Below are 9365 nucleotides of genomic sequence, written 5' to 3'. Positions count from 1 at the left end.
GCAGGTGGTGCTTGGGACCCCAGAGCTCTCTGTGGACTCAGATGTTCATGACAGGAAAGATGAGTCTGGCTCACAGAGCAGATGGCTTCATGTTCAGGGAGGCTTTCTCAAGGGATCTACTTGAGGCTTTTAGGATCGCTGTGGTGCACACATCCTTCCACCCAAACCCTCAGAGAGGGCTGCCCGTGTCCACAGTGTAGGTGTGTATTTCCTGGTGGCAAGGAGTTCTTTACAAGCGCCTTTTTTTTTTTTTTAGACAGAGTCTCACTCACTCTGTCCCCCCAGAGTGGAGTGCAGTGGCACCATCTCCACTCACTGCAATCTCTGCCTTCTGGGTTCAAGTGATTCTCATGCCTCAGCCTCTTGAGTAGCTGGGATTACAGGTGTCTGCCACCACACCTGGTTAATTTTTGTATTTTTTAGTACAGATGAGTTTTTGCCATGTTGGCCAGGCTTGTCTTCAACTCCTGGGCTCAAGTGATCCACCCACCTTGGCCTCCCAAAATGCTGGGATTATAGGCATGAGCCACTGCGCCTGGCCACAGGTGCCATTTTTATGGACATACACTTTCTTTAGAAGGATGTGCTAGTTTTCATAACCGTTTCTCTGTTGTTAGACATCTGGACTATTGACATTTTCTCTTAAATGAATACTGTAAATACATTTTGTTCATCTTGCCATTTTGCAATTTTAGAATAATTTCTTAGAGTCCCAGAAAGATTATTGGTTCAAAAGAAATGTACATCTTTAAAGCTTAACATATGTATTTCTAAGTTTATTTCAAACGAATATATCAACTTATGATTGTCAGTAATTTTTAAATTACTTAAAGAATTTCAGAAGTAAATAGTTGTGATTTACTTCTTGAGATAACGTATGTTATTATTTTTATCTAATTACAAAGACAGAAAATGGGAAATACAGAATAACGAAAGAGGCAAAAAATATAAATAACATTTGAAGGTCACTATTGAGGGGTAAAAGCATATGATTTCGGCAACTTACCATCAAATGGTTCAGAAAAATAATGCATGTGATTTTAAATAACATGCATAGTTAGATTTTGAATAACATACATGTTCACACATATATAAAATATATATAATATACAATATTATATAAAACTATATAAGGTATATAATTCATATACATACATATTATATATGTATATGTTGTGTAAAATTGTTATAGTCATGTTGTAAGAATTATATGTGAGTGAATGTGTATGTATAGAGAGAGAACAATAAATCAAACGTTGCGAGGTGTCAACAATTGTTGAGCTGAGGTGAAGACCCATGAGCACTGCTTGTACTGTTTTTGCAACTTACCTATACAAGTGATATTATTTCAAAATAAAAGATTAATAGATTTTAGATGATACACTTTCAGTGTTTTTTATGCATAAAAGCATCATCTTCTGCCAATTTAGGGTTCATATTATTTCGCTTTTTCAGCAACAGGCTTTGCAAGGCCACACCATGGATATCTTACCATGACCTTTGTATACCATCTTATGGAGAGAAACAATTTCCTTCCTGTGGGGATTTTAAATTGTTTCCAATTTTTCACTAATAAAAAATAACATTTCAGTAAGTGTCCCTGGACACAAATCTTTAGTCATATCTTTGATAAATTCCCTTACTGGGAATTGCTGGGTTGAAAAACAACTCCCAACTGAAAGCTGCTAATACAAATTGCCACGTGCCCTGGAAAAGTTCCGTTCCACCAATGCGCTGTACCCCTAGCAATCCAAGAGCACGGATCTGTCAGTGGCTAAAACAGAGCCCAGCTCCAAGCAGCTCAGGTGAGATGCAGGGTCCATTGTAGGCTTGTTGGGGGAGCTCAGTGCCTCCAGTTGGAGGAAGCACAGCCTGGCCTTGCCCACCTACAGAGCCCAGGCGCTATGTCTGTGTGTGTTGTCTCTGCAGCCATCTCCTCTGCTCCAGTCTCCAGTTAGCGGGCGAGTAGCTTCTTAGCAAGGCTCTGAGTTCTTTCGCTCAGCTCCCGGGGAGCCTTTGCTTTGCTAGAGTGTATGGCCCCACACTCCAGGCCCTTGCTGATGAGCAGCTCTCCATGGTGAGTGTAGGTCAGAGAAGTAATGGGTGGGTAGGGTAGGCTGGGAAGAGGACAGATTACCTAGAACAGGGCATGAACAGGCAGGCGATGACCCACACCTCCAACTCCACAGTGTCTCATGTGCTTTCACTAATGGCTTTGAATCTTAAAAAAAAGAAAAAAGAATGAAAAAGAAGAGGAAAATCTGACAGGCTTAAATGTTTCATTATTTTTATTGTATTTCTTTAAATACTAGCTATTCTTGGCATTTTGTATGTTTGTCAGTGATTTGTATTTCTTCTGTGAAGGGCTTATGTTCCAGAACCATGTTTCTGTTGGACTGTTTTTCCTTTATTGAGCTATATGACACTTTCATAAAGCATCTTGCCCTTTATGGTTTTAAATATTTGCCCCATTTTTCCATTTGCCTTTTAAATTTTGTTTACAGTGTCTTTTGACATTCAAGAGTGCCTCAGTATGTTTGGGCTGCTATAACAAGATACCTTAGACTGGATAATTTATAAAAAATAAAAATTTATTGCTCACAGTTCTGGAGGGCGGGAAGCCCAGGATCAAGGCCAATTTAGGTTTGATGTCTAGTTTGATGTCTAGTGAGGGCATTCTCTGCTTCACAGATGGCACATTTGGATGCATCCTCATGTGGTGGAATGGATGAGCAGCTTCCTTGCACCTCTTTTATAAGGGCACTAATCCCATTTGTGAAGGCAGAGACTTAATCACCTCCTAAAGGCCCTACCTCCTAATACTCTCACATTGGCAATTAAGGTTCAACATATGAATTTGGGGGGACACATTCAGACCACAGCAAGCAGTTTCTCATTTTTGTCTAATCAAATTTGTCTTTTCTTTCTTTTTAAAAACATTTGACTTACAGCTTAACATTTGTAGAAATGTTTCTTCCATTGCTCTTATTAGAAAGATTTTTACCTTCCATGTGTTGCTGTTTCTAGTCATTTTAATTTTTTATACTGCATCCCTTTTTGGATGCACCTGGAAGCACCTAGCAGAGGGCACCAAGTGGACGCTCAGTCAGTAAGTGTTTGCTGTTGACATGAATGAAGGGTAATGAAAACTCCTTATGGTCTAATGACCTTTGAAAATTATTTGCAAGGCTGCAAATGAGAATTCAAGAAGCAATGTCCTAAATGGTACTCTAGTGGCTCTCAGAGGAGCTGGCTAATTGAATCCAAACCATATGTGAAAGCTGTCCCTTCCAGGACAATATCCTCCAGCCGGCTGTAGGGATGAGTTTTTCAGTGTCTGGAAGTCCCATAACAGGACCAAATGAAGACTGAAGTCAATGTCTTCCTTCTTCCTCTTCAGAGATTTGAATTACGATGTGCACCTTCTAATATTGATGATCTACGAAAATACACACAGCTGACTTTTCAGGTCTTGTCTTCAAAGAGCAAAGCCAGAGCATTGTTTTAAAGCAGACAATGGTGTCCACAAGCTCACAGCAATGAGTAAACTGTCACTGTGAACCTTCTTATGATGTATTTAAGGCCATACATTAAAGACAACAATAACATCATTTGTGGTAGGCCTAATTATGGTCCCTGGACTTTAAATCCCATTTTAGAAAGTGCCCACAAACAAAACCAAACAAAACAACACATAGTGCATCTCTAAAGATGTGCTGCTTCACAGTACCTCTGTGTTTTCTCAACTTTGGGGAAAAATCTTTGCTTTGAAATCTTACTTTTTGGACCAAACTGTTGATTCTGTGTTGACTCCTTGACTACAAGATCATGAACTTTCTTGATCATTACAAATAAACATTTCTATATTATCTCTTTTCACTGATATCAAAAACAAAAGAGCTCGGGGTTTCTAAATAAAGTGTCTAGAGAAAACCGATGTGTGTATTGCACTCATTATGTTGTTAATAAGGCATTTTTAGATGGAGTTAATATTTTATGGGATATTAATAATATATGTGTTTAGGGAAATGCATGTATTCTATAGAAGGATGAGAAAGTTATAAACTTGGAATTTTGCTTCTTTGTATCACAGTGCAATTGTGACATATATTTGCCAAAACCTTGCCTGGTACAGTTGTGTGTGTGTGTGTGTGTGTGTGTGTGTGTCAAGAGTAAAGCACCTCCATTGATATAACCTGAAAAGTTCAGAATTCACGAGGCTGTTTCCACTTTCTGGCCCAGATTGTTGCTGCCAGGACCTCCTCCTTTGCTTAATCACCACTCAAGTCCCTCACAACTCTGAACACGTCAACACTGAGATGTCCACTAGAAGAACGCATTAGCACTGATGAAGAATCACGGCCTGGGGCATGTGACCGGCACTGATCCACAGGTGTATATAAGAAACGTTTCTCATTTTTGCAACCTATCCATCTGACAAAGGTCTAACATCCAGTGTCTATAAGGCACTTAAACAAATTTACAAGAAATAAACAAACAATCCCATTAAAAAGTGGGCAAAGGATGTGAACACACACGTCTCAAAAGAAGACATATATGTGGCCAACAAACATGAAAAAAAGCTCAACATCACTGATCATTAGAGAAATGCAAATCAAAACCACAATGAGATACCATCTCACACCAGTCAGAATGGCTATTACTAAAAAGTCAAGAAACAACAGATGCTGGTGAGATTGTAGAGAAAAAGGAATGCTTTTATGCCATTGGTGGGAGTGCAAATTAGTTCAACCATTGTGGAAGACGGTGTGGTGATTCCTCAGAGACCTAGAGGCAGAAATGCCATTTGACCCAGCAATCCCATTGCTAAGTATATACCCAAAGAAACAGAAGTCATTCTATTATAAAGATACATGCACACATATGTTCATTACAGCACTATTCACAGTAGCAAAGACATGGAATCAACCCAAATGCCCATCACTGATAGACTGGATAAAGAAAATTTGGTACATATACACCATGGAATACTATGCAGCCATAAAAAGGAATGAGATCATGTCCTTTGCAGGGATATGGATGGAGCTGGAAGCGATTATCCTCGGCAAACTTAACGCAGAGACAGAAAACCAAATATTGCATGTTTTAACTTACAAGTGGGAGCTGAATGATGAGAACACGTGGACACATGGGGGGAACAACACACACTGGGGGTGGGAGGAGGAAGAGCATCAGGAAGAGTAGCTAACGGATGCCAGGCTTAATACCTAGATGATGGGATGATCTGTGCAGCAAACCACCATGGCACACGTTTACCTATGTAACAAACCTCCACACCCTGTGCACGTACCCCTGAACTTAAAATATAAGTTGGGAAAAAAAAGAAGCATTTCTCACCTCTTAGAATCTGATTCAAATGTAGCAGCAATTTCTGCTCAGAATTTCAGGAGGGTCTGCCTGTCCGATTACATTTGACTTTGGGGAGAGAACTCAAGTAAGTTTTGCTTTTCTAGATGGAGTGAGACACAGAGAGAAGAGAGTGAGAAACAGCTGGTGATGTAAGGGAAAAACTAAGCCCTGATGGCTGGTGACACTGGAGTGAGGAGAATGTCTTGATACCCAGAGATACCAGTTTCTAGGGAAGAGAAGCATGGTATAGCACCTGCCCCCAGGGTGCTTTCAGTCTAATGGAAACATCACATCCTCCATGATTCCCACATCATAATAAACCTACATCATAATCCTATGTCATTTTTCCTTATTCTGTTAAGGATGTAAATTTCCAAGGCAAATATTTTCTAATTTTATTTTCCTAAAGTTTTGAGGGATCCTATTCTATAATTTAAGCCTCTTTGGGGCGAGTAAAATTACTTAACATTTTAGTGAAACCTGAAAATCTGTATCTTTCATTCTTAGACACATGTACACCATCTGCAGCATGATGTCAATATAAGAGCTCAGAGTTCAGGAGGCAAACAGACGTGGTTCAAAGCTCAGTCCCAACCCGCCAACATGAAATACTCTGCGCGAGTTACACGTGTTGTGTTCTCTGGCTTACTCCATCTCATCACGTACAATGGGAACTATTCAGGGGCAGTGCTTCATATGTGCATGCTTCTCTTAATTCAGAGATGAGCCTGGGGAGGAAGAGAGAGGACAATTTCACCAGCAGTTGAATGACTGCTCATCATTCCAATCCAGCCTCTGCCCTGGAGGCAGAACCAGATGGGAGATGTAAATCTGTGTATGGTTCCCTTGCTTCTCAAAGCATGACCATCTCCTCATGCTGAGTAAGAGTCTAATATTTTAAAGGAAATACCTCTTGTACATCACATCTCCCATCCATGACAACTTCATCTGGTGCTCAATCGATCTGTTTCAGAGCTGGAGGAAGCTGTCTGGGTGAGCTGACCTGTACAGAGATATGTTTGTCTGTCGTCAAGATGACACTTAAGGGACTTTAAATAGTGATTCTAATATCATTGTATTCTAATTGCATCTGACTTTAAAAATGATTGCTAACCCCCACCCACCTCTGGCCCCTATAAAAAAGGAAGTCAGTCCAGAGCCTGCCTGCTGCCTACCTCCCAGGGCCCTCCTGAGAATAATAAGTGTGGATTGGGCATGAGTTTTAAATGCATAGGGAACATCTGTTCATTAGCCAGGGGACTTTTTCCCTTAGAAAATAAAGTAATGGAGAAATCTCACAAAATATAAAAGGGGCCATCAAGCCCTAAAACCTAGTCTCTTAACATCTTTCATGACACAGTTGTCTCGAAAACCAGGCCTTGTGGGGGAGTGGGGAGTAATTTTCTGGAGTTCCATGAGCATTTCAAGAGCTATGCCTATGGGCCTAGGTCCCAGAGGCCCAATATGCCCAGGGCAGAGAGAATTCAGGATATAACCTTGGGAGAAATCCACCTCCACCAGCTTGGTTCTCCAGCAGATTTCCATGCCCTTCCATGGCGCATGCAGGAAGGTGTCAGGAAGCTCCTGTAGACCACAGCGGCAGATGGGGAAGGTAGTTGATGGTACTGGTTGCCTAACTTGCCCAGAATTGTGCCAGCATCAGTAGAGTCCTCCTGCAGCCCAGGGCTGCAAAGTAGACCACAGAGCCTTGGGTCTATGGGAGCCACAACCGGCCTCAGGGGAACATATAGTCCCTGTGAGTGCAAAGGTGGAACACAGTCAGCAAGCTGAGAGTTTCCCTGCTATAGACTTGTGTAGCAGATGCCAGTAGAATGGGCAAGGGACCCTGTTGCCACTGAGGACAGCAAAGGTCCCATGTTAGTCAACTTGAGGTACCATAACAAAATACCCACAATTGAGTGGCTCAAACAACAGAAATGGATTTCTCACAGTTCTGGAGGTTGAGATGTCCAAGATCAAGGTGCTGGAAGAGTAGGTTTCATTCTGAGGTCTCTTCTCTTGCCTTGTAGGCTGCTATCATCTCACTGTGTGCTCTTCCTTGTGTGCTCTCAGAGAGAGGCAGAGACAGAGACAGAGACAGAGACAGGGGCATAGACAAGAGACAGGGGCAGAGGCAGAGACAAAGAAGGCTCTGGAGTCTTTTCTAATAAGGACACTAATTCCATCAGATCAGGGCCCCACCGTATGACTTCATTTAACCTTAATTACTTTATTAGAGGCCCCATCTCCAAATATAGACAGTCACACTGGGGATTAGAGCTTCAACATATAAACACAAACATTCAGTCCATAGCAGTTCCATTGCTACCCAAGGACCCCGGACACAGAGCTGAGACTCTGTTCCACTGGACCTCTCCCCAGGAAGCCACATTATGAAGCTAGCCACAAGCTTGGGAAGGAGGGGGTGGTGGCAGAACTCGGAAAGGCCAAGTGTGAACCTAGGCAGGGCTTCATTTCAAACTGATGGGACCTGTACATGAAATGGAACTGTTTGATTCAAGAGAAGGCTGAGTGGGGGTTCCAAAGTGATTCAGTCCCACGTGCAGGCTGCTTTAGCCTGTGACAACACTTCCAAAAGGATTCAGAAGAGACAAGATACTAACTTGCTGTCCCCAGTTAGCAGTAGGGTGGAAGCTCCTAAAAGGGCCAGGTCGGGAATGGGATATACAGAGGCAACAATTGATTTGCATTAGTTGAGGCTGCTGTGACCCAGCGGGAGCACATAAATAGATGACAAGTGAGTGTCACTTGGTTAGCACTCAGAAAAAAAGAAATGTAAGCTATTATTTTGAGAAATGTTCAGAACAAACTCTGGGTTCAGCAGTTTTCTGCTCAGGTTCTTGTCCCTGTTTAGAAGTTGTTCACCAACTGATCAGAAAACACTTCCTGTGTTGAGGGGGTGGGAGGAGGGGGAATATTAATCAACTGCTAATTGAGAATTAGGGTTGAAACACCCTAATCAGGAAGAAATGCTTCAATGGAAACAATCATCATCCATCTGAATCAATACTGCCATCTAGAAATATTGGTGTCCACACACCTCAGTTTAATCCATGAACAAACATCTGTTTTCCATTGTAAAGAGCTAGGCTCAGCCTTGTTAATACAATGTCACAATGCTACCAGAAAAAATAAATAAATAACACAAATATTTTGAATTATTTTGTCATTTTGATTTAATAAACATTTCAGCTGAGAGAGCAAGACCGGGTATTTTAATTATGTCAGCATATAATAATTAAATCTGGCCTTACTCGCCTTTGGGTATATTTTCAAACAAAAACAAACACAAAACCTCTGTATATGCACTCAGTAGCTTTTAATGTTAAGCACATATTTGGCAACGTGTACCCATTAAGTGGGCTGTCATCACTAATTTCTTTGGTACCCGCGTGATAACATCAGCCAAGAGGAACTATAGTGGATATAACACAAAAGTGTGGGTTTATTTCTTTATCAATCGGCAGCTGTGAAAAGATTTATAATTTCCCTCTCACTGACATCATTGGGCAGGTAAAGCAGGCAGCCCCGTTGGCTTTGATGAAAGGATATTACCCAGCGTATGGAGTTAACACGGGTGACAGTTGTAATATCTTTTCCCTGATGTCAGTTACAGCTGTTGTACCATTTCAGGCATGTCGGGAAAGTAGAGATGTTTAAACAGAGGAAGAATGCTCAGAAAGTCATCAAAAGGACATTTTTTCCTATGCCATTCACTCTTGGTGCTATTTAATAAAAATGATTTAAAGAAATTCATTTTTTTTTCTCAGCAGCAATTCAGATCATAAGATGCTTTTTCTTTCCTTTTAAGTTTTGACAAGAATAACCTGGCATTTTTTAAGATTCTAAAGGCAAGTTCAGTCTCTTCCTCCCCTCCCTGCTCTTCAAGTTCCTGATGCGAAAAGATCTGAGAAAAGGGCCACAGGTTGACATCACGTTTCTGGCTGCACTCTGGCAGGTCATGGCAGCATCCA

At 41.3% G+C, this 9365-nt stretch overlaps 1 long non-coding RNA gene across 1 annotated transcript; it reads right to left on the bottom strand.

Annotated features, from left to right (window-relative positions):
* Nucleotides 1-824: 824 nt before the first annotated feature.
* Nucleotides 825-6675, bottom strand: LOC129464645 (uncharacterized). Its single transcript, XR_008651650.2, has 3 exons — nucleotides 6281-6675; nucleotides 6037-6098; nucleotides 825-5470 (listed from the first exon to the last, which is right to left on the bottom strand). It is a non-coding gene; the product is annotated as an uncharacterized lncRNA (long non-coding RNA).
* Between the last annotated feature and the right edge of the window lie 2690 nt (nucleotides 6676-9365).

This window comes from Symphalangus syndactylus, chromosome 2 (assembly GCF_028878055.3).
Source record: "Symphalangus syndactylus isolate Jambi chromosome 2, NHGRI_mSymSyn1-v2.1_pri, whole genome shotgun sequence".
Taxonomy (NCBI): domain Eukaryota; kingdom Metazoa; phylum Chordata; class Mammalia; order Primates; family Hylobatidae; genus Symphalangus; species Symphalangus syndactylus.
This window is presented reverse-complemented; position numbering and strand designations above follow the sequence as displayed.